A 25,748-nucleotide genomic window follows, 5' to 3' on the forward strand; every position below is an offset into this window, starting at 1 on the left:
TTGAGTCATCTGAATGGTTGTCACCGGTGGGTGTAGTACACAAACCATGTAGAAAAATGAGACTTTGTGTCGATTTGAGAGCTCTTATTGAATGTGTATGGGTGAACCGACACCCGTTGCCAAATATTGGGGAAATGTTTTTAACATTGAAGGGGCCACTGTGTTTTCAACATTGGACCTATCCAATGCTTATCATCAAATTGCTTTGCATGAGAAAGGAAGCATTACACTTCCTTTATAACTCCAGAAGGGGCATTTAGATACATTGTAAGCTCACAATAGGTCTTTCGCAACCAAACAACTTGCGCTAGAGGCTCCACATAAAGATTTAGACCAAACACAAGAAAGAAATAGCAGTAATCAATACCTAAAATCAAAAATAAATGCCCTTATCAATGTTTGTCTAAGCTTTATTCTCGTACTATTGGACTGTCAGACACCATGTGGCTTGAGCTTGTGGCTGTTTTTGTGCGCACTCATTTCTGAAGGTTTCACATGTAATTCAATTTAGTTCGGCATCAGAAGTGCTTGAATGAGCCGAAATCCCGGGCCCCCAAAATATATCTTGCACAGTGTCACACAAATCCTTAAGATGTTACTGACTAGCTCTCTGGAAAAGAATGAATGCCACATGAGGAACAGGATGCACATGGCTCACTGTTATCTTTTGCATTTATGAGTTTAGAAGTCTGTGCACTTTGGTGAACATGTTTGCTGCATACAAAATGATGCCCTGTCAATAAAGTAATTTGAATTTGGTTACAGGGAACACTGATTGCATTAGAACGGATCAAGGATTTCCACTTTTTAAAGATTTATCTTTAGGGATTGAACAGTAATGTGCCTATGCAGGGAATGATTTTCTTATCCTGGACACTGCACTTGGGCTTTGAGCCACACAAGGTGAGATGGGCACAATGTCCTGTGCTGGAGCCTATGTGTTGGTTGTATAGTTCCAATACGCGGCAAAAGCTTGCAGAGTGTGTGGCACATGTTGTACAGAGTGTAAATGTTGGTTTAATGTCTGTGAAACAAGCAAAAAGCAAGCTTACCTACTTCATCACTGCCAGCTGCCAATGAGGTCTTCAAGGCTGAAGCAATACATCAGCTGCTCTTATCTAGCTCACACATCTTTAATGAAAATTGACTGGCTACCATCTAGAGTGTCAGTGGGCGGGGAGGATATTGCAGGTCCACCCACAACACATCAGAAGTGGAAACCTAGCTTTTCTAGTAGGGTCCCACTTCCATCCAGTGGGGTAGCGCACCATTGTGGTAACGGCTGTTAATTATGTTATCTCACTCATTTCCTTTCTGTCTCTCATCCACCCTCCCTTCTTTTCCTCTAACATGTCATTTTTATCTTCACCCCACTTCCAGGCTTTCTCTCACTTGGGCATATATTCAGCTTGCATCACTCTCCATTTACAAACGTCACATATCCTTTTACCTTCTCACACCCCAATTGTCCCCTCATTTGCCATATTAATAGCTCATTTTCAACAGGTGTGAACTATGTAATTATTGGACATGGCCTTAAATATGAGCTATGCTTTTCACAGCGCTTCACCGGGGAACAACCTTTACAACGCAACTTTTACAACGCACTACACTTACAACGCATTTTTTACAACGCAACATCCACTACAACGCATTCCATTACATCGCATGACACTACAACGCATTTTTAAAAACTACCTTTACAACGCATTCCATTACATCGCATACTACCTTTACAACGCATACCATTACAACGCATAATATTACATTGCATTTAAGGTAAGTATGCACCCCCTGGAGTTAGAATAGTAAATTTTACCCCTACACTATCCAACACTTACCCTACTGTTGCACCCCCTGGAGTTAGAATAGTAAATTTTACCCCTACACTATCCAACACTTACCCTACTGTTGCACCCCCTGGAGTTAGAATAGTAATTTTTACCCCTACACTATCCAACACTTACCCTACTGTTGCACCCCCTGGAGTTAGTATAGTAATTTTTACCCCTATACTATCCAACACTTACCCTACTGTTGCACCCCCTGGAGTTAGAATAGTAATTTTTTACCCCTACACTATCCAACACTTACCCTACTGTTGCACCCCCTGGAGTTAGAATAGTAATTTTTACCCCTATACTATCCAACACTTACCCTACTGTTGCACCCCCTGGAGTTAGATTAGTAATTTATACCCCTACACTATCCAACACTTACCCTACTGTTGCACCCCCTGGAGTTAGAATAGTATTTTTTACCCCTATACTATCCAACACTTACCCTACTGTTGCACCCCCTGGAGTTAGAATAGTATTTGTTACCCCTATACTATCCAACACTTACCCTACTGTTGCACCCCCTGGAGTTAGATTAGTAATTTTTACCCCTATGCTATCCAACACTTACCCTACTGTTGCACCCCCTGGAGTGAGGATAGTAATTTTTACCCCTATACTATCCAACACTTACCTTAAATGCAATGTAATATAATGCGTTGTAATGGTATGCGTTGTAAAGGTAGTATGCGATGTAATGGAATGCGTTGTAAAGGTAGTTTTAAAAAATGCGTTGTAGTGTCATGCGATGTAATGGAATGCGTTGTAGTGGATGTTGCGTTGTAAAAATTGTGTTGTAAGTGCATGTGTTGTAAAAGTATGCGTTGTAACGTCATACATCCCGCTTCACCAGACCAGCATTTGGAAGTCTATGTCTATATTTTGTGTTAATGCATCTAAATTCATCACACAACATTATTGTCAAAATAGAAACTATGCCAAAGCAAAAGAAAATGGGGTGGTGTTGTGGGTATCATGGCAGGCGTAATGACAAGGCAGAGTTCTTTTAGATGAAGTTTATTCGCATATAAAGGCGAACCAGCGTACAACTCTCATTGTTGACAAAAAGATCTACATAAAATGCAGTAATGTAGTGCTGGATGGTCTTCACCAGCCAGTATCTAGCTTAGCGATATCAGGACTTAACTGGTGGAATGCAGGTTTACATCTATGCTTGTCAGGCTAAGGGCTTCATTTTGAGTTTGGCTGTCTTGGTGCGTGCTGACACGCCAGCGCCACGCTCCAAAACCACAAAACCCGTAGTCTGCTCGCCCGCTATATTCTGATTGGAATACAAGTCGGGCGGCCCTGCAGCGGCCGTGTCACGGAGGTGCCTGTCAAAGACGCATATGTTAACCTTAGAATGGCAGCTACACCACATCCAAGCATGGCATGGCTTGTGAAGTCCATGCCGTGTTAAATAGGGGGTGCATACAGACACCATGTGCCCCCCGTATGCATCCCCTAGCCCAGAAGTAATAGGGGGCCCTTAAGGACCCCCTTTATTTCCTCACTGCCACTTTTAATGGAAGGCTTACCGCCTTGAAAACTGTAGCACGAGGAAACTCGTAATACGCTTAGCAATGCCGCTACACAAACAAATGATGGACGGAATGTTGAATATCATACATTCCCCCCAATCAAGCGATCTGGGTTAAATCTATCGTTCTTTTGCTCACCACAACACCCCAGTTTAGACCCAGCCATATGCAAATCAGTCTTGCCCTGTGCCTCATGGGAACAGTCCAGACCAAACTGCCAAGCCAGGTCCACCCTGGACCGGAAACAAGCATCCTGGGACCGGTTTCTGGGTATTGCCCTTCATCAGCCAGGCTAGCTTGAATCCAGTGGCACAGTGAGCAAAAGACCGACGTCTGGGCATATTCATCCCATTTAGGGTGAAAAGTGCTACGCAAAGAAATAATGGACGGAATGTTGAATAAATCATACATTCACCCCCAGTCAAGAGATCTGGGCTAAATCTATTGTTCTTTTGCTCACCACGACACCCCAGTTTAGACCCAGCCATATGTAAATCAGTCTTGACCCTGTGCCTCATGAGAACAGTCCAGAACGAACTGCCAAGCCAGGTCCTCCCTTGACCGTAAACAAGCATCCTGGGACCGGTTTCTGGGTATTACCCTTCATTAGCCAGGCTAGTTTGAATCCAGTGACACAGTGAGCAAGAGAATCACATCTGAGCATACCCATACCACTTAGGGTGAAAAGTGCTACGCAAACAAATGATGGATGGAATGTTGAATAAATCATACATTCACCCCCAGTCCAAAGATCTGGGTTAAATCCATTGTACTGTAGCTCACCATGCCACCCCAATTTAGACCCAACCATATGCAAATCAGTCTTTTTTTTTTAAAACTCTGTTTATTTAGCTTAGAAAAACCTTGGTCATGTGATAAAGCTCTGTGCCGTACATTTTCTTTCTGCATCATTTTTAGCACATTTCAGTACATACTTTTCGACTTAGCGGGCAATGTTACAATATATGCATTGCAATTCTTAAACTGTACAGTGGTCTTCTGGGGACGAGACGATCGGTGGTTCACACAACCCCCCTCGGTATACATTCCATTTAGCCAAGATAGCTAACCATTTTTTGGGACAGCCCCGTGCAACATATACCGTTTTCTCGCGAATCATACACCAGTCCATATCTTCCTTCCATTTTTTTAACGTAGGCGCGGCAGCGGCCCCCCATAACTGTGCTATGTTGAGCTTGGCAACCATCTGTCCAAGTGTGACCCATATCCTCCCCTTCACGTTTAAATCTGTGGGCTCCCAAACATTCAGAAGGCATCTCTTGGCCTCCTGCAGCAATGGCACCCCCCACACCGAACTCATTACTCTCAGGGTATTACTCCAATAGCCTTGAACCAAGGAGCACTCCCAGAGTACGTGTAGGAATTCGCCCGGCATTCCACATCCTCTCCAGCATAGCCCGTCCCCACTCCTCTCCATGCGAATTAATTGTGTCCCCGAGAGATAGACCCTATGTAAAAATTTTAACTGTACCAGTTTTAATTTCGCAGATATAGCCACTTCTTTGGGTGAGGAAAGCGCCTCCTGCCATTCCTCATCGTCTAATTTTAGACCATCCCTTACCCATTTCTCCCTGAGTGTTGTGAGGGGATCGGGGGTGTGGTGGATGAGCTTTTTGTACGTGAGGGATATGCATTTATCTGGTAGGTGCCCATCCAGTAGTCTGTCCTCAAGCGGGGATGTCTTAGGTAGATCCGTGTCAGGCTGGATGTTGGCCTGAAGAGCATGGCGAATCTGTGCATAGCGGAAGTGTTCTGACGCTGCCATTTCGTATGTTTGTTGTAATGCAGCAAACGTCACCACCCCATCCCGCCCCCACAGGTCCCTAATGTACGAAATACCGATGAGGTCCCATTTGTAGAACCCTTTGGTGCGCCCCAGAGTCCCCAACTGTTCCGTATCCCAAAGGGGGGTGGCCAATGTGAGTTTATTAGCCCATCCCAGGGCTTTATTGGCCACGTGCCATATCTGGACTGCGTGCTTAGTGGGGCCTGTAAGCGTGTACCTAGTAGGTCTGGAATAAAGCGACCTCGTGAAGTCACCCCCGGGCAGCAACCACCTGTCCATCCCGTAGGCAGGATCATCGCCACTCCCGTACTGGCATTGGTTAATCGCAGCTAGTTGCGCTGCCCAGTAGTATTTCCGAATGTCTGGTAGGGCAATACCCCCGTCATACCACCCCAACGTGAGCTTTCCCAGAGCTATTCGAGGTCTACCATCCCATAGTAGATCTCTCTGCAAGGACTCAACCGCCTTAAATAAGGCTTGCGGCACCATGTCTGGGTAGTTCTGGAGGGCATACAAGCATCTAGGCAGGGCCATCATCTTGAACAACGCCGCTCTTCCAAGCAGGGACAGGGGCAACTTCTTCCAGACATCTACATCCCTTCGGAGCCTCTGCAATGGAGGTACCAGGTTTCGGTCATATCGTTTCTTGACATCAGTTGTTATGAATATACCGAGATAACGGAAGCCGTCCTCTGCCACCTGAATCATGCAGTCTCTTGGGAGGGGGGGGGGGGGCAGCGCCATGTAGCATGTAGATTAGTGATTTGCTCCAATTAATACGAAATCCTGAGTTTCTGCCGAAACTAGCAAAGATATCTAGTACCACTCGTAAGAAACGCGCAGGGGAGGAGAGATAAAGGAGGATATCATCTGCGTATAATGAGATCCTGTTCTCCCATCCCTCCGTCCAACGGAGTCCGTGGATGGCTACATCCCTGCGTATCCAGGCCGCGAGTGGTTCAAGGGAGAGAGCGAATAGCAACGGCGACAGTGGGCAGCCCTGTCTGGTTCCTCTACCAAGCGCGAATACTTCTGACATTTTGTTGTTAACCGATACTTTTGCTAGCGGTTCAGCGTATAAGAGGCGCACCCAGCCTATAAACTTGGGCCCGAAACCTAGCTTCTTGAGCACTGCAAAGAGGTAAGCCCATTCAAGGGTGTCAAACGCCATGGTCGCGTCCATGAGACCACCATGGCGTCCTCCTGGATTCCGGGGCAACGCCCCAGAACGCCATGTAAGCGCCGGAGGTTGAGGGCTGTATTGCGATGAGGCATGAAGCCCGATTGGTCAGGGTGTACTAGTTTGGTTATAATAGTCCGGAACTTGTTGGCTAATACTTTGGCCAGAATTTTTGGTTCCGCATTAAGAAGTGATATTGGCCTATACGACGTACATTCAGCCCTTGGTTTCCCTGGTTTGGGAATTGCCACGAGTGTGGCAATGCGCTGATCTCGCGGTAGCGTACCTCTCTTCTTACTATCGTTGTACATGGCTTTCAGATATGGTGCTATCCTATCTGGCTTAAGGTTGTACAATTCAATAGGGAGGCCGTTGGGTCCTAGTGCCTTACCCACCTTAAGGTCACCAATTGCTTTAGTTAGTTCCTCCGACGTGAGATCTTCCTCCATCTGGTCATGTTCTCGGTCTGTAAGGGTGGGTAGCTTAATGTCCGCTAGGAATTCAGCAGAGTCGTCCTCTGTGAGATCAGACTGACTCTGGTACACCTTCTCAAAATGTAAGGCAAGTTCTCGCACTATGTCGTGCGGCTCGGTGAAGATTGTACCCTCCGCATTCCTAATTTCTGGTACCACTCTCTGCTCTCTTTCTTTCTTATCCAGCCACGCTATAAGTTTGCCCGCCTTATCACCCTGGTCGTAGATACGCCCATCTCTGTCACGAGCAAGGGTTTTCGCCGCATCCGTGGCAATGGCGTTATATTCTGCTGCTCTGAGTTGCTATTGATGGGATATATCATCATCAGGGTCGTGCCCAATTCTATCCTCTAGTTCCGCGCTTTCGCGCTCAATATCTGTCAGCTGCTTTTCTTTGTCCTTACGCCTACCTGCTATAACCGAGACAGCCTGTCCCCTAAGAACTGTCTTGAATGCCTCCCATAGTGTGGATGGCGAATTCACCGTGCCCTCGTTGTCTACAAAATATTGGTCAATTACTTTCACCAGTATTGTTCTGGTCTCTGGGCCCTTAAGGTGCCAATGATTTAGTGGTGCCAAGCCCCCGACTCTCTTGTCCCCTATCGTCAGATGGACCCATATTGGTGAGTGGTCCGAGATGCCTCTAGGTAGGTGCCGAATTTCCGTCGTGTTCATGTCCATCTGTACCGGGGATAGAACATAGTCGAGTCTAGATAGGGTACCATGTGCCCCTGACAAGAAGGTATACCCTCTACTAGTGGGATGGTGTTTCCTCCAGAGATCGACAAGGCCGAAGGCATCAAGGAATTGAGGGAGCCATTGCTGCCCCAATCCTATATCCCGTGGAGGGTGCCTATCCCAGTCCCCTGATACCACGGAGTTAAAATCTCCTCCAATCACGAGGTGTCCCGTAGGTAAGCCTAATAAAAAGGCGCCCAGGTCCTTAAAGGATTGCGCTTGCAACCCGGGCGGGATGTACGCAGCCACCAGAATGAGTGTTCGGCCCTCCCACTGTCCCGCTACTGCGGCATATCTGCCCAACGGATCTGCCCATGTGCGCTGAACCGCATAGGGGAAAGTGTGGCGCACCAGGATCCCAACCACTCTGGACCCTGTTGTGAACCCCGCATGTGTCACCATTTTATAGCCCCACCTGTTGAATGCTCTACATGTGTTTCCCATTAAGTGTGTTTCTTGTAACAATGTGACGTCGGGGGAGTGTCGTTTAAGGTATTGCAGCACAATACTTCTTTTTGTTTTGTCCCCCAACCCGTTGACGTTCCAGTTAATTATTTTAAGACTTTTATCCCACTGCATAGTTAGGCTGGAAACAGTTATTTCGGGCCTGTTCACCTATCAAGTAGCCTGGACGTGTGACTGATGCTGTGCGTTTGCTTGACCAACAATAACCCCCGCTACCTCCCACCCCCACCGTTTTCAACAACTTAAAAACACCCACCCCAAACGTACAATCTCTGGTGTCCCCGCCCCCCTCCCTGCTACTCTGCAACGTAGGTTCAAAACTACCCACATCCCCAACCAGCAGAGTGCCTATCGCCCCAATGTTGAACAACTGTGCCTCGGGGAAGTGGACAGTAGCCGACTCCTGACGCATGAGCCCCTCCCCCGTATTAAACTGAATGGTTGCCATATACGGTATCAAGAGCTGCTACCATGCACCCTTACAGTGTCGGTTCCCCCAGTAAATGGGGCCGCCCCCGCAGTATTGTTTGCCTCTGGCTCGGGACATATACTCGTAGCTCCCAGCCTTTAAAAGAACAAGGAAAGGTTGGATTATGAGTGCCTGTAAACACAGACCCACCCCCTGTTGGCCCGCTAGGGTACCACCCCCCCCATTGTACATTACGGTTTTGCAGACTTCACCAGAGCAGAAAGCAGCAGTCCTATGTTTCTGAGTCTTGGTTTGGCGGCGCCCGGACCGGGCTGCCAGACCTCGATCTCCAATCTCGATCCGTGTGTAATCCGCGAGTCACACTGTCTCTCGAAGGTACTTCTCTTCGAGTCTCAAGCTCTGTCTGTCTTGCGGCGTTCCTGGGGCGCTTCCTCCGGTCTGCCTTCCCCTCTAGCCACTCCTGCACCTCCTGAGGGCTGGTGAAAAAGAGTGAAGTGCCATCCACAAGAATCTTAAGCTTCGCCGGGAAAAACATCATGTATCTGATCCCGCGTTGCCGCAGGGTGGCCTTCACCCCTTCGAAGGATCGCCGCTCCTGTTGGACCTTTAGTGTGAAGTCCGGGAAAAACCGGATAGTTGCATTTTCGTATTGCACATCTCCTGTGATCCTTGCTGCTTGTAGGATTGCGTCCCGGTCTCTATAGTTCAGGATTTTGGCAATGATCGTTCTAGGAGATGCCCCTGGTTTCGGTTTTGGGAGCAATGCTCTGTGTGCCCGCTCCACCGTGAAAAGAGAGGAGAGTCTTTTAGGTGTGAGGTGGTTTAGTATGAGGTCTTCCAGAAAGAGGTCTACGCTCAGCCCCTCCAGTCCCTCCGGGACCCCCACCACTCTGAGGTTACTGCGTCGGGCCCTCCCTTCTTGGTCCTCGAGCTTCGCCGCCATTTGGCGGTGTTGGTGGGTTAAAACGTTTATTCTCTCCTCCAGTCGTTTCGTAGTCGTTTGGAGGTCAGTGACGTTCGATTCCGTTTCCTTGACCCATTCCGTTGTTTTCTGCATGTCAGCCCTCATAAGGTTCATTTCTATGGACATCTTGTTCATTTTTGTTTCGAGGGTGGTTCCCAGTCCCGTGATGGCCGCCATGATGGACTGTAGCGACGGTTCCGTCTCCCCCTGTCGGCTCTCCTGCCCCTCTTCAGACGTTTGGGACTCTTTAGGAATCGCATATTTGTCCAGCTTGTTGGATTGGACAGTGGCGCCGTTTTTAGGCCTCATGATGGTGCGCCGGCCGCCGGCCGGCTGCCTCCCGCGCCCCGACCACACCAGGTCCACTGACAGGCCCCTTAAGGGGCGGTCTCGCAGTCGATCAGTCGCTAGGCTGCGCTCTGGCCCTGCTTATCCTGTTGTGGTGTATTTGCTGGGGTCGCTGCCCTGTCTCGGTGTTCCCTACTGTTGGCACTTGAAGGACGGTCGCCCTGCCTCCTCCGGTCACGCCGTCGCCGCTCCGACTGGGCTCCAAGCGTAGTTCTTCACTACGCCGTCCACTACCCGGTCCGGCCGCCTGATGAAGATATCTTTCTGGGGGAGGGGGCAGGTCTGTCCGCTTCAGCCCCGCGCCGAGTGGCCCACCACCTGCGCCTCTGCTGCCCACAAAGTGGGCTTCCCACTGCGCCTCAGCGCCCACTGATCACCGTCACGCCGCTGTCCGTTCGGGCATGAGGAGGGCAGTCTGCCAAACAGTTACAAGGGAGTCCTGATCAGGTATTCATATGTGTGCCTATTCCCGGTCAGGGTGAGCGCGTTCTCACCGGTTTCCAGCGCCCCCGACCGGCCCCGTGCCTCCCTGTTTCGCCCTGTTCTGAGTCGCAGTTGAGTCCTCCAGCCACGTATCGCGTGCTCCTATGTTCGGATCCCGAGGGGCGTGGGGGGGGGGCCGGGTCTCCCACACTGTTATGCCGCTACTCACTGCTGGGTCGATGAAGGAGCAGACGCCCGCGCCGTAGACCTCAGTCCGGTCCCGGCCGCCTACCGCTGATGTCACCAAGGCGCCTCCGCTTCCACTGTGTTATTTCTCCCCGCTCCGCAGTAATTCCGGCGACCGCCAGTCCGCACCGCTGGAGCGCCTTCATATGCTGTCCGTTCTTTCTTTTTGGGGCTGGGGGGTCCGCGGGGCACCACCGACCCCGCCACCGTCGCCTCTATTCAGCACGATCACGAGGGCCGCTCCACCCCATCAAGGTCTTCTCAGCCCCGCCGCGTATGGCGGTGCTCTCGGCAGCGCTCTCAGATCCCGGCGTTCCTCTCTTTCACTTTCCACTACCTCTGGCTGAGCAGCTCGCCGTCTTCGCGCTCACGCCGCCGAGAGCGAGCCTCGCCCACTCCCGGGCTCCGCCGGCCACGAACTTCACCGTTTCCTGCAAGCTTCGGTACCAGGGCCAATAACTTTTCTGTGGGTTACCCGGCGTCCTGGTGCTCTCCGACGTCGGTTTGGGTACTCAGCTCCTGTTTGGCCGGATTTCAAGCGGATTTTACGGGTTTTGGAGTCCCAGCTCCGGCGGAGCTCCGGAGTTAGGCAGCCATTACAATCGGCGCCAAGCCACGCCCCCCTGCAAATCAGTCTTGACCCTGTGCCTCATGGGAATAGTCCAGACCAAACTGCCAAGCCAGGTCCACCCTGGACCGGAAACAAGCATCCTGGGACCGGTTTCTGGGTATTGCCCTGGTATCAGCCAGGCTAGCTTGAATCCAGTGGTACAGTGAGCAAGAGACCCACGTCTGGGCATACCCATCCCATTTAGGGTGAAAAGTGCTACACAAACAAATGATGGACAGAATATTGAAATAATCATACATTCACCCCAGTCAAGAGATCTGGGTTAAATCCATCGTTCTTTTGCTCACCATGCCACCCCAGTTTAGACCCAGCCATATGCAAATCAGTCTTGACCCTGTGCCTTATGGGAGCAGTCCAGACTGAACTGCCAAGCCTGGTCCTCCTTGGACCGGAAACAAGCATCCTGGGACCTGTTTCTGGGTATTACCCTTCATCAGCCAGGCTAGCTTGAATCCAGTGGCACAGTGAGCAAGAGACCCACGTCTGGGCATATCCATCCCATTTAGGGTGAAAAGTGCTACGCAAACAAATAATGGACGGAATGTTGAATAAATCATACATTCACCCCAGTCAAGAGATCTGGGTTAAATCCATCGTTCTTTTGCTCACCATGCCAGCCCAGTTTACACCCAGCCATATGCAAATCAGTCTTGACCCTGTGCCTCATGGGAACAGTCCATACCGAACTGCCAAGCCAGGTCCTCCTTGGACCGGAAAGAAGCATCGTGGGACCTGTTTCTGGGTATTACCCTTCATCAGCCCAGCTAGCTTGAATCCAATGGCACAGTGAGCAAGGGACCCACGTCTGGGCATTCTCATCACACTGAGGGTAAAAAGTTCTTTGCAAACAAATGATGGACGGAATGTTGAATAAATCATACATTCACCCCCAGTCAAGAGATCTGGGTTAAATCCATCGTTCTTTTGCTCACCATGACACCCCAGTTTAGACCAAGCCATTTGCAAATCAGTCTTGACCCTGTGCCTCATGGCAACAGTCCGAAATGAACTGCCAAGCCAGGTCCTCCCTGGACCGGAAACAAGTATCCGGGGACCGGTTTCTGGGTATTACACTTCAGCAGCCAGGCTAGCTTGAATCCAATGGCACAGTGAGCAAGGGACCCATGTCTGGGTATACCCATCCCACTTAGAGTGAAAAGTGCTTCGCAAACAAATGATGGACGGAATGTTGAATAAATCATACATTCACCCCAAGTCAAAAGAGCTGGGTTAAATCCATTGTTCCTTTGCTCACCATGCCACCCCAGTTTGGACCAGGCATATGCAAATCAGTCTTGACCCTGTGCCTCACGGGAATAGTCCAGACCAAACTGCCAAGCCAGGTCCTCCCTGGACCGGAAACAATCATCCTGGGACTGGTTTCTGGGTATTACCCTTCATCAGCCAGGCTAGCTGGAATCCAGTGGCACAGTGAGCAAGGGACCCACGTCTGGGCATACCCATCCCATTTCGGGTGAAAAGTGCTACGCAAACAAATGATGGACAGAATGTTGAATAAATCATACATTCACCCCCAGTCAATTGATCTGGGTTAAATCCATTGTTCTTTTGCTCACCATGCCACCCCAGTTTAGACCCAGCCATATGCAAATCAGTCTTGACCCTGTGCCTCATGACTACAGTCCAGACCTAACTGCCAAGCCAGGTCCTCCCTGGACCGGAAACACGCATCCTAGGACCGGTTTCTGGGTATTACCCTTCATCAGCCAGGCTAGCTTGAATCCAGTGGCACAGTGAGCAAGGGACCCATGTCTGGGCATACCCATCCCACTTAGTGTGAAAAGTGCTATACAAACAAATGATGGACGGAATGTTTAATAAATCATACATTCACCCCCAGTTAAAATATCTGGGTTAAATCCATCGCTCTTTTGCTCACCATGCCACCCCAGTTTAGACCCAGCCATTTGCAAATCAGTTTTGACCCTGTGCCTCATGGGAATAGTCCAGACCTAACTGCCAAGCCAGGTCCTCCCTGGACCGGAAACAAGCATCCTGGGACAGGTGTCTGGGTATTACCCTTCACTAGCCAGGCTAGCTGGAATCCAGTGGCACAGTGAGCAAGGGACCCACGTCTGGGCATACCTATCCCATTTAGGGTGAAAAGTGCTACGCAAACAAATGATGGACGGAATGTTGAATAAATCATACCTTTACCCCCAGTCAAGAGATCTGGGTTACATCCATCGTTCTTTTGCTCACCATGCCACCCCAGTTTAGACCAAGCCATTTGCAAATCAGTCTTGACCCTGTGCCTTATCACAACAGTCCAGACCTAACTGCCAAGCCAGGTCCTCCCTGGACCGGAAACACGCATCCTTGGATCGGTTTCAGGGTATTACCTTTCATCAGCCAGGCTAGCTTGAATCCAGTGGCACAGTGAGCAATGGACCCACGTCTGGGCATACCCATCCGACTTAGGGTGAAAAGTGCTACGCAAACAAATGATGGATGGAATGTTGAAAAAATCATACATTCTCTCCCAGTCAAGAGATCTGGGTTAAATCCATCATTATTTTGCTCACAATGCCACCCCAGTTTAGACCCTGCCATATGCTAATCAGTTTTGACCCTGTGCCTCATGGGAACAGTCCAGACCAAACTGCCAAGCCAGGCCCTCCCTGGACTGGAAACACGCATCCTGGGACTGGTTTCTGGGTATAAGCCTTCATCAGCAGGATAGCTGGAATCTAGTGGCACAGTGAGCAAGGGTCCCACATCTGGGCATACCTATCCCACTTGAGGTGAAAAGTGCTACGCACACAAATGATGGACGGAATGTTGAATAAATCATACATTCACCTCCAGTCAAGAGATCTGGGTTAAATCCATCGTTCTTTTGTTCACCATGCCACCCATGTTTAGACCCAGCCATATGCAAATCAGTCTTGACCCTGTGCTTCATGGCAACAGTCCAGACCAAACTGCCATGCCAGGTCCTCCCTGGACCAGAAACATGTATCCTAGGACCGGTTTCTGGGTATTACCCTTCATCAGCCAGGCTAGCTTGAATCCAGTGGCACAGTGAGTAAGGGACTCACATCTGGGCATACCCATCCCACTTAGTGTGAAAAGTGCTACGCAAACAAATGATGAATGGAATGTTGAATGAATCATACATTCACCCCCAGTCAAGAGATCTGGGTTAAATCTATCGTTCTTTTGCTCACCATGCCACCCCAGTTTAGATCGAGCCATATGCAAATCAGTCTTGACCCTGTGCCTCATTGGAAGAGTCCTGATTGAACTGCCAAGGCAGGTCCTCCCTGGACTGGAAACAAGCATCCTGGGACCTGTTTCTGGGTATTACCCTTCATCAGCCAGGCTAGCTTGAATCCAGGGGCGCAGTGAGCAAGGGACCCAAGTCTGGGATAAATCTAAAGCCAGCACATTGCGGCCTCAGACTGTTGCTAGACCACCGGATCCCTAGCGGTAGTAGTCGTCCTATTGTGGGCCAACTGCCAAATTCATCATGCTGCATTTGGGTCGTGTTAGCTGCAGTGCCACTGCGGGTTTGGCAGTCCATCATACCGCCGAACTCGGAATCAGGCCCCTAGTCTACACAGGTAGAGTTCAGGTAAAGGTTAATTTCATTTGGTGTATTCATAAACTACAGCAGTTCATACCTACTTTGTTCCATTGCTGGTGTACTGCGGTTAGTGAATTTCACTTCAGACCTAATCTGTCCCAGTTCAGCCGCCATTACAGGATACCAATGAATTACTAAGTTATATTTCTACTCCTTTTCCGTTCCTTTTGAGCATAATATGGTATGTTAAGGATGAATTTGACAAATTGATCAAATCCATTTCTTACTCGACAGCAAAAAAGACCAGCAGTAATTTAGGATTAGAGCCAAGCTAGGAAAGCATGTAGCTTTGTAATTTTACCATCATTTGCACACTCCTGTCATGTGTGGGGCTCTGTGTTCTTTTATGTATGGGTGTTACTAGCCCAGTTGCCTTGGGTAGAGATTTGTGCCTCAAAACGAATGCCATTGCTTCCTTGGAAAAAAACGACTATTGGCATTGTCCATGCTTGTGACTCTATCCAAAAAACGTTATAAAGTTAATGCCGATCAACCATTTTTAACAGCAGTCCACCTATATACATACGATATCCTAAAGGCTTGCTCCTCTTCAGACATAATGATTCCATTCAGTTGGAAGTCAACTCTAACCAAGTATTTGATCTGCTAGAATGTATGGCAGAAGCACAACATTCTCATATCTGCCATCCTGTCATAAGGAGAAGTGACTATCATGAGCTTAGATAGAAATGGATAGCCATTGCCACTGAATCAAAAATGACAGGCGATACCTGCTTCAAATAAGATGTTGGGGCTGAGCATTGCAGATCACAATATTGTATGGAATGATCCTTTCTAATATAAAAGTAGATTTCATTCTATGTAACTGCAACATGTCCCACTGTGATAGTTGTACTGTGGGTCAAGTGGATTCAAGCATCAAACCGTGACCCCGTCCAGAGAGGGGAACATCTATTTTTTGTTGCATTGACCTAGGGGAGGGTCACTTGTGAATGCAAGACATGACAACAGCTGTTAACAAATTGTGGTAGTCTTGCCAATGTTTCCATGTTGAGTTTGAAATGATTGTAGCATATGTTCCCAAATTTTATCTGACGCTAGGCTTTCGAAAAAACATAATCCTTCTCACACACCCTAAGTACAAACCATTGATGAGTTAAGAAATAAATACAACCCACACTACTTTAGGATCGCTTACAGGAATCCGCATCTTTGGATATCCGGTAACAGCTAGTCACACCTCAACCCCATAATGAAACCTCAGTTGCCCCTTTCAGTAGAACGATCAGTAGACAATATTTACACATTTAAAAGTATCCTACATAATCCATCAATGTAATATATTATATGTTAGACGTGGCATCTTTGGTGTGGTTTCCCCTGACTTTTACCTCTACCTCCTGTATTTCTGATGATGTGCTGGATTACGTTTTTGCTGGTTTAGATGTTTTGGGCACTTTGCCAATTTTAATCATTGTCAAAGTGCAAGTGCTCCCTGTACAAATATTATTACAATTGGTCATCCATGATTGTGATATTTGATTTACTAGTAAGTCACTAGTAAAGTGCACTGAGTGTGCCCAGGACCTGTAAATCAAATGCTACTAGTTGGGTCTGCAGCCCTGGTTGTGCCACCCACATAAGTAGCCCTGTAAATGAAACTCAGACCTGCCACTGCAGTGTCTACGTGCAATTTTAACTGCCATATTGACCTGGAAAATGCACCCGCTTACCAGGCCCTAACCTTCTCTTTTGTTACACATAAGACACCCCTCAGGTAGGCCCAAGGTACCCCCATGGACAGGGTGCAGTGTATTTGAAAGGTAGGACATGTACTGGTTTGTGTGTGTGTGTGTGTGTGACATGTCCTGATGGTGGAATACTGCCAATTTTGGTTTTCACTATTGAGAGGCTATCTGTCCCCATAGGAAAAAATGGGAGGAACTTTGTAACATCTAACAAGTATAATTCTACATTGGGACAAGATAGAGGAATAACGTTTAGGCTCTCTGAACTCAGAATTTAATAACACCTCTCTTAGTAAACATGGTTTTTAGATTGTGTTTTTTGAAAATGCCAGTTTTAGAAAGTAGCAAAAAAGACTATCTGAACAAGTCAGATAGACAGGAACCTAACTGGGAAAAAAACAGAAGGTGTAGGAACCAATTTGATCCTTAAAGACACCGTTATCAGAAAGAGAAGTAATATCTTTTTCTATAGTCCCCTCACTCACCAGGGTTTCCCCACGGTGACATGCTTCATCATAGGGGTCCTCCCAGTCCTCTACGGACTGAGGCGTGCTGCGACTTGCGGTGTTACGTAGGAGCACTGAGAATTTTGTAAACTATGTGTGGTGTAAGTGAAGTAGTGGTGGAGTGGGAAAATTAAAATAATCAGCTAGTGGGCTACAAAATAAACTTTATTGGTGCTCTAAGCTGAGAATATTAAAAACGGGGTAATATGACAAGGGACCCTAACTATGATGGAAAGGTGTGCCTAGCATATTATGAAGTCAACTAGTTTCGAGCTCCCCAGCTCTTCGTCAGGACTACACTAGGACCAGCCCAGTGTCGAGAAACTTGCCACTCCTAGTCAACCTTAATAGGGTGAAATAAATGTGATGCCACAATAGTAAGGCATGCGTTTTAAAATACGTATACATACGTTATGTACGTCGGTATACTGATCTGTAAATTTCAAAAATCACAGTTAATTGCGAGAAAAAATATATATACACATATATATGCATAGCGTAATACATAGTAATTATTAAAAATGTGAACACACTACACACAGGTGGATGCACACTTCCATGACTGACGTGCCGCTAAATGAAAGACAGAGAAAATGCAGTTATTCACTCCATGCCGGCGTGGTGATGGAAAAGTTGTGCTGGAATTAAATAAATTATTAGGTCTGACTAGAACACACACAATAACATACAACATAAAACATGTAACCTACTTAAGAAAAAGCAACACTGTGCCTCATGGTCACTGGAGGGGATGCGGAGATCTCGTACATCTAGTGGACGAAGGGAATCGAGATCGTTAGGAAAAAAACGGCGTGTTCCGTTATGACGGATCGCCCAGCGTGGTGTGGGGGAGAAAGAGAGTTTCCACGCTGCATTCAGGAGGTGAGTATGGCAGCACTTACTTGTACGTTGAACCCCACATGCTTCTGACACCTACTGGAAGCCAAACCTCTCGGACCGCATTCTGGCGTGTCCTCGTAGCCGCAATGTTTGGAAAGGGGTGAGACAGACGGTTTATGATACTATTAAGTATCCAAATATGTTACAGTACGGACTCAATGTTCCCGATTTTTCCTCTAAATATGAGCTTCATCAGAGTACCACCTTTCGCCCTCATAATCTTGCTGTGAGCGATCTCTTACCCTGTCGGGAACATTGAGTCCGTACTGTAACATATTTGGATACTTAATAGTATCATAAACCGTCTGTCTCACCCCTTTCCAAGATGGCGGCTCCACTTGCACACCGGAACTTGCCCTTTTCTATTTCGAGCCTCGAGACAGGCCCGCCATCACATAAAAACATAGCGGCTACGAGGACACGCCAGAATGCGGTCCGAGAGGTTTGGCTTCCAGTAGGTGTCAGAAGCATGTGGGGTTCAACGTACAAGTAAGTGCTGCCATACTCACCTCCTGAATGCAGCGTGGAAACTCTCTTTCTCCCCCACACCACGCTGGGCGATCCGTCATAACGGAACACGCCGTTTTTTTCCTAACGATCTCGATTCCCTTCGTCCACTAGATGTACGAGATCTCCGCATCCCCTCCAGTGACCATGAGGCACAGTGTTGCTTTTTCTTAAGTAGGTTACATGTTTTATGTTGTATGTTATTGTGTGTGTTCTAGTCAGACCTAATAATTTATTTAATTCCAGCACAACTTTTCCATCACCACGCCGGCATGGAGTGAATAACTGCATTTTCTCTGTCTTTCATTTAGCGGCACGTCAGTCATGGAAGTGTGCATCCACCTGTGTGTAGTGTGTTCACATTTTTAATAATTACTATGTATTACGCTATGCATATATATGTGTATATATATTTTTTCTCGCAATTAACTGTGATTTTTGAAATTTACAGATCAGTATACCGACGTACATAACGTATGTATACGTATTTTAAAACGCATGCCTTACTATTGTGGCATCACATTTATTTCACCCTATTAAGGTTGACTAGGAGTGGCAAGTTTCTCGACACTGGGCTGGTCCTAGTGTAGTCCTGACGAAGAGCTGGGGAGCTCGAAACTAGTTGACTTCATAATATGCTAGGCACACCTTTCCATCATAGTTAGGGTCCCTTGTCATATTACCCCATTTTTAATATTCTCAGCTTAGAGCACCAATAAAGTTTATTTTGTAGCCCACTAGCTGATTATTTTAATTTTCCCACTCCACCACTACTTCACTTACACCACACATAGTTTACAAAATTCTCAGTGCTCCTACGTAACACCGCAAGTCGCAGCACGCCTCAGTCCGTAGAGGACTGGGAGGACCCCTATGATGAAGCATGTCACCGTGGGGAAACCCTGGTGAGTGAGGGGACTATAGAAAAAGATATTACTTCTCTTTCTGATAACGGTGTCTTTAAGGATCAAATTGGTTCCTACACCTTCTGTTTTTTTCCCAGTTAGGTTCCTGTCTATCTGACTTGTTCAGATAGTCTTTTTTGCTAGATATATGTGTGGAGGGTGAACCTAACTTTTACCTCTACTTCCCCCTTTTTTTCTGAATTAGTACATGTACAGCGTACAGCTGTGGGAAACCCCTTCCCCTCTTATTTTAGTTTGATTCATAGTCTGACTTTTATTCACACCACCAACATCAGCACTCTACTTACCACCATGACGGAGATGACAGGCCTCACCTACACTCAGGATGAGGTTGACAGAATACTAGAATCTATGCTTCCCCTGGCTGGGACCAGTACCAGGGATTCGAATGAAGCTAGTCAATGTTGGGATGAACTGACGGAATTAAAACGCGAGCAAATTAAGACCTTAATACACGGTATCATGATGACTGAATATGTGAGAGCAAACATCGCCCCACGAGGCCTTATAGTCAGAAATGAACCGTTCATTTTCCAAAATGATAAAACTTTCAAGAAGGATTGGTCGCTGATATCCTGGCACTGCACCAGAGATTGGCTAGTGCTAATAATAAAAACTGCAGCACGCCTCTCTGAAGAGATGAAAATTAACATTCATGATCTGGAGATACGCCTCAAAACATATCAGAGTACAGCTGAACTGAAATAAAGACTAGATGAACTCAATAAGACCATGACCGAATTTGAAATAAGTCTAAAGGACGCAAAATATATAAAACTGCGCAAAGATCAGCAGAATTTCTCACTGGAAAAGGTTTACCCATACATCAGAGATGATTATGTCCCCACTAATCGCAATTCAGGCTATAATACTGAGAGCGATGGCTCAGACACAGGTTCGGATCTATCCGATACCAGCAGAAACTATAACCCCAACAATCGGAACAGACGATCAAGAGGAGGACGTCAAAGAAACAGAGGTGGATTTGGTTGGCCCCCGTATCAGAACATGCCACCATTTGCCCCGCCCCCACAGTTCTTCTATGGACCACCACCTTTTCATCAATCTTTCCCACCCCAACCATACCCATACTGGGATGGTCCACAAAATCAAGGACAGAATCAGTCTTTTTTAGGAAGAGGCAAGACCCCAAGAAGAGGAAAAACCAGACAGGGTCAACAAGTGCAGTGGGCCCAACCACTAGAGGTGACGAGGAGCCATACCCGGAGTATGGGACCACCCAACCTGCCATCAACAAGCAACAACCAAGTCTAGCAGTGAACCTATCCAACATAACCATTACACCTATACAAAAAAGCGTGTTAGAAAAAGGATTAGGCTTTGTCCCCACAGCAGCTTTGGACAAATTCAAGCTGATATGCGAATTAAAGGAGTTTATTCGCAAAATCAAACTGGAAGTCTATTTCAAAGATAAAGAACCAAGCGACAATGCCACCACCGACACTGGACTACATAAAAAATCTAATTTCACCCCTCCACCACATAACCTTCCGGTTGAATTACTGGCTTTTGAGAAAGCAGTTATAAAAGAGGTGACTGAGATAGATCCAAGAACGATTAAAGTCTTTCATAATACGAGCAAAATTGAGCTGGAGGCGATCTACCAACTATCTAACAACAAGGACCTGACTATTAAACCAGCCGATAAAGGCGGAGCCATTGTTCTACAGAATACTATTGATTACCAACACGAATGCCTACGACTACTAGGTGATGAACGTAACTACCTAACAATACAACAGGATCCCACTGAACGACTGCGCAGAGAGATCGCAAGTCTAGTGGAAGAGTCTCTGACTAACGACTGGATCAGCAAGAAAGAGGCTGATTTCCTGGAAAACAAAAAACCAATAACACCTTACTTCTACACGATCCCAAAGATACATAAATCTATGGAAACTCCCCCAGGAAGACCCATAGTATCAGGGATCGGTTCGATTTTGGAACCCCTGTCTAAATTTGCAGATGCCTTTTTAAGACCTTTGGTTCAGGCTACAGAAACCTATCTACAGGATACCAAAGCAGTCCTTTGTTTAATCCAGGATCTCGAATTCAACCCCACAACTAACATTTTGATCAGTTTAGATGTGGAGAGTCTGTACACGAGTCTCCCTCATAAGGAAACCTTAGACATCCTTGAAGAGGTACTCTACCTAAATGATTGGGGTTATCACACACCCAGACATGTGGTCCTTGAGTGTTGCCGTTTGGCTTTGACTGAGAATTTTTTCCAATTTAATGATGTCCTGTATAAGCAAACCCACGGTACCAGCATGGGAAGCACATTTGCGCCGAGTGTGGCAGGGTTGTATGTGCACCATTTGGAGAAGCAGAACATTCTCCACCAACACAATCCTCACATTGAACATATTAAACTATGGAAAAGGTACATAGACGATGTACTGTTGATCTGGGAAGGCAATGAACAGGAAGCGGAAGATTTCCTAGTCTGGCTTAACCAACAAGACCCGTTTCTGAAATTCACCTCCTCGATGAGCCGATCCACCATGGTCTTCCTAGACCTTAATATATCAGCACAAAACGGACGTCTCCACAGTACCACTCATTTCAAACCTACAGCAAGGAACTGCCTGCTGATATATGACAGCTTCCATCCTCGCAGCCTCAAGGACAACCTCCCTTTTGGCCAATTTTTGCGCCTCAGAAGGAATTGTACAACAACACAAGACTACAACATTCAGGCAAAAGAACTATCAGAGAAATTGGTACAGCGTAATTACCCACAACATCTTGTATCCAGATCCAGGAAAAGGGCTCTCAATAACAATCGGGAGGCTCTTTTAGAGACAAAAACTGTAGCCAGACAGGATGAGCCACGGAGACAAATTTGTATCACTACATACAGTATTGCTTCCAACTTGGTAAGCAAAATAATCAAGAAACACTGGCGCACCCTGAACAGCGGTGGCCTAGACCTACAGGAACCTATGTTCAGCCATCGAAAAGCACGCAACTTAAGGGATCATCTTGTCCATACACGACCAACGACAACTAAAACCGCAGGTCCCCAACGCCTGCTCCAACCCCTACCAGAGGGCCATTTCCCATGCAGTAACTGCAGTGTGTGTCATCTGACCAAAGTGACTAAGACAGTGGAATGCAACAATGGGATAACCTGGAATCTTCGGTCGTTCACTAACTGTAACACATCAGGTGTTGTTTACCTAATAACTTGCGTTTGTAATTTGCACTACGTAGGCATGACCACCAGGAAAGTAAACACCGGTATGATTGAGCACCGGAGTAATTTCAGATGTAAACGGGATAACACAAAGATGACCACACATTTCCTGGAAAAACGTCACACCCCCAACGACTTCAACTGGGTCGTTTTGGAACACGTCAAGAATCATCCCAACGTAGAGAAACAGCTACATGAGAAGGAACAACGTTGGGTGTTCAAGCTACGTTCGGACGACAGGGGTCTCAATGATGACATACCTTGGGGCCAATTTATCTAAACAGTTTACTTGAACAACAATCACTGAAACATTTGCTGATCTAGCTTTCTATTCCCTACAGGTTGTACTTGATAAATAACCTCTCACATTGTTATCCATTAAGATAACATTCTAGTCATTCCATGAGCCATTATCCCTCCCTCATTTCCTCAATCTGTATCTCATTTGTGGCCATTATTACTATTTCTTCACAGCCCAACAGCCGATTATCACTAAGCACTAATTCGGAACCTATTCCTAGTGACCATTCATCCGGTTCCCTTCCCATTCTAACATGGCGGCTTTCTTCGTAGTCGTTTTCAACTGATCCTGGCCTGAACAGTCCCAACCTGTTTATTCATTAGTAGTTCGATTTTTCCTCTAAATATGAGCTTCATCAGAGTACCACCTTTCGCCCTCATAATCTTGCTGTGAGCGATCTCTTACCCTGTCGGGAACATTGAGTCCGTACTGTAACATATTTGGATACTTAATAGTATCATAAACCGTCTGTCTCACCCCTTTCCAAGATGGCGGCTCCACTTGCACACCGGAACTTGCCCTTTTCTATTTCGAGCCTCGAGACAGGCCCGCCATCACATAAAAACATTGCGGCTACGAGGACACGCCAGAATGCGGTCCGAGAGGTTTGGCTTCCAGTAGGTGTCAGAAGCATGTGGGGTTCAACGTACAAGTAAGTGCTGCCATACTCACCTCCTGAATGCAGCGTGGAAACTCTCTTTCTCCCCCACACCACGCTGGGCGATCCGTCATAACGGAACACGCCGTTTTTTTCCTAACGATCTCGATTCCCTTCGTCCACTAGATGTACGAGATCTCCGCATCCCCTCCAGTGACCATGAGGCACAGTGTTGCTTTTTCTTAAGTAGGTTACATGTTTTATGTTGTATGTTATTGTGTGTGTTCTAGTCAGACCTAATAATTTATTTAATTCCAGCACAACTTTTCCATCACCACGCCGGCATGGAGTGAATAACTGCATTTTCTCTGTCTTTCATTTAGCGGCACGTCAGTCATGGAAGTGTGCATCCACCTGTGTGTAGTGTGTTCACATTTTTAATAATTACTATGTATTACGCTATGCATATATATGTGTATATATATTTTTTCTCGCAATTAACTGTGATTTTTGAAATTTACAGATCAGTGTACCGACGTACATAACGTATGTATACGTATTTTAAAACGCATGCCTTACTATTGTGGCATCACATTTATTTCACCCTATTAAGGTTGACTAGGAGTGGCAAGTTTCTCGACACTGGGCTGGTCCTAGTGTAGTCCTGACGAAGAGCTGGGGAGCTCGAAACTAGTTGACTTCATAATATGCTAGGCACACCTTTCCATCATAGTTAGGGTCCCTTGTCATATTACCCCGTTTTTAATATTCTCAGCTTAGAGCACCAATAAAGTTTATTTTGTAGCCCACTAGCTGATTATTTTAATTTTCCCACTCCACCACTACTTCACTTACACCACACATAGTTTACAAAATTCTCAGTGCTCCTACGTAACACCGCAAGTCGCAGCACGCCTCAGTCCGTAGAGGACTGGGAGGACCCCTATGATGAAGCATGTCACCGTGGGGAAACCCTGGTGAGTGAGGGGACTATAGAAAAAGATATTACTTCTCTTTCTGATAACGGTGTCTTTAAGGATCAAATTGGTTCCTACACCTTCTGTTTTTTTCCCAGTTAGGTTCCTGTCTATCTGACTTGTTCAGATAGTCTTTTTTGCTAGATATATTTGTGGAGGGTGGACCTAACTTTTACCTCTACTTCCCCCTTTTTTTCTGAATTAGTTTTAGAAAGTAGGCATTTTCTTGTTTAACCATTCTGTGGGCCTCTGCCTGTTTGTGGATTGTCTGTCTGGTTTTGGAATGACAGGCGCTGGGGATGTGCATTCACTTTAGACAGCCACTATGGTGGTTGAGGTATGCCTGGTCCTTACTGGATGACTCAGAGCTGAGCTGAATAGACCTTGGCTGCATTTAGAGTACTGGGATGAGTTTTCCTTTCACCTGAATATGCCATGTCTCCCTTTCACAATGCTGTTTCCACCCCCTGTGGTCATAATTTACCGTGAGGTCAGAACTGTTTTGGACTGGGTTCAGAGACCCTGGCGCAAAGAAGAACAAAGACAAAATGGGGTATAGATAGTGGACATTAATCCCCAGAACTTTAGATTACTTCTTGACTCAAGAGGAACCTTTGCCAAGGAGAAGAGTTGGAGAGCTGTGAAGAGCAGTACTGCCCCTTTGCTGTGCGCTGTGCAGGGTTCCAGTTGCTGCTTCTGCCACGGAAAGGACAAAGACTGGACTTTGTTAAGAACCTGCTTGAAGAAGAATCTCCAAGGGCTTGTCTGTGCTGGCCTCCTGTTCTGAAGTCTCAGGGACACAAAGACTTCACCACCAGCTCCCCTCAACTCTTGCTGGGAGTTCTGGCCTGCAAGGAGGTGCCTGTTCCAGTGTTGGGCCTCTGGAGGTTTTCCTGCTGGTGGGAGCTGGAAGAAACACAAGAGAAGCAAGAAAAACAATCTCTGATGCAGTCAGCACCACTGCTGTGTGCTACAATCTACACCAAAGCCAGGGGCACCGTTCGTGAAGTGCACGGTGCACCGCTCAGCCTGCACCACATTTACGATGCCTGCCGATGCCTGCAGGTATCGGCTTTCTCGATACCAGCACTTGCACCTACACCAGCACTTGCACTGACTCCGTCACCGCCAGTTCCTGCATCCTCTTATCGCGATGATGATAACCGCCACGGTTGACTCCACGAACTCGCCGACTTCGCAATGCTTTACCGGAACCGGCGACACACCATTGACGCAAATATCCTCGCGAACACAACACCTCGTTTCCCCTGTGGCAGCCGGGGAGCTGGCCTCGACCTCGGCACCGACGTCTCACCTCCACGACACTGTGCATTGTCATAGACATCGTTTTCCAAGGTACTGTTTGTTTGGGGGTCCTTATAAGACCATGCCCGACGTGACGCACCT

At 47.1% G+C, this 25,748-nt stretch overlaps 1 protein-coding gene across 1 annotated transcript in view; it reads left to right on the forward strand.

The window, feature by feature from the left end:
• The window catches only part of LOC146821647 (uncharacterized), a 1,582,729-nt gene that overhangs the window by 789,367 nt on the left and 767,614 nt on the right, over window positions 1–25,748 (forward strand). The window lies entirely within an intron of this gene.

Source organism: Triturus cristatus, chromosome 6 (assembly GCF_964204655.1).
Source record: "Triturus cristatus chromosome 6, aTriCri1.1, whole genome shotgun sequence".
NCBI classification, from domain to species: domain Eukaryota; kingdom Metazoa; phylum Chordata; class Amphibia; order Caudata; family Salamandridae; genus Triturus; species Triturus cristatus.